Source organism: Penaeus monodon, chromosome 19 (assembly GCF_015228065.2).
Source record: "Penaeus monodon isolate SGIC_2016 chromosome 19, NSTDA_Pmon_1, whole genome shotgun sequence".
Taxonomy (NCBI): Eukaryota; Metazoa; Arthropoda; class Malacostraca; order Decapoda; family Penaeidae; genus Penaeus; species Penaeus monodon.
Window position 1 is genome coordinate 11,343,039 of NC_051404.1, and position 358 is coordinate 11,343,396.

At 44.4% G+C, this 358-nt stretch overlaps 1 protein-coding gene across 1 annotated transcript in view; it reads left to right on the top strand.

The window, feature by feature from the left end:
• Positions 1–358, top strand: part of LOC119585060 (arrestin homolog) — a gene marked incomplete in the record, with an annotated part of 137,586 nt that overhangs the window by 101,254 nt on the left and 35,974 nt on the right.

The window sequence follows — 358 nt, forward strand, 5'->3', positions numbered from 1 at the left end:
CCTGCTCTCGCCTGCAGAGGAGCGACGCGCTACCTTTATTGACAAATTAATTACTCTGCCGTTAGGTCAATTATGGAATGAACATCGCCGTAATAGCTCAGAGCCAGTGGAAACAACAATTAGAAAGCGGTGAATGCAGTTAAGCGACTTTTACCTCTGCGTCAGAAGGCCAAAGATGCTAAATTTGCCTGTATCGAGGTTGTTTGTCACGAGACTCGATAACGATTGGAATCTTTATTATGGAAATCCCCCCGCGGTTGGCTTACAAGGGTCGCCTTAAGTCTTCTTGAAGGGGAGGATATCTACATCTTGCACGTGTATGAGTAGGATAGACATACAAGGATACATATATACATGT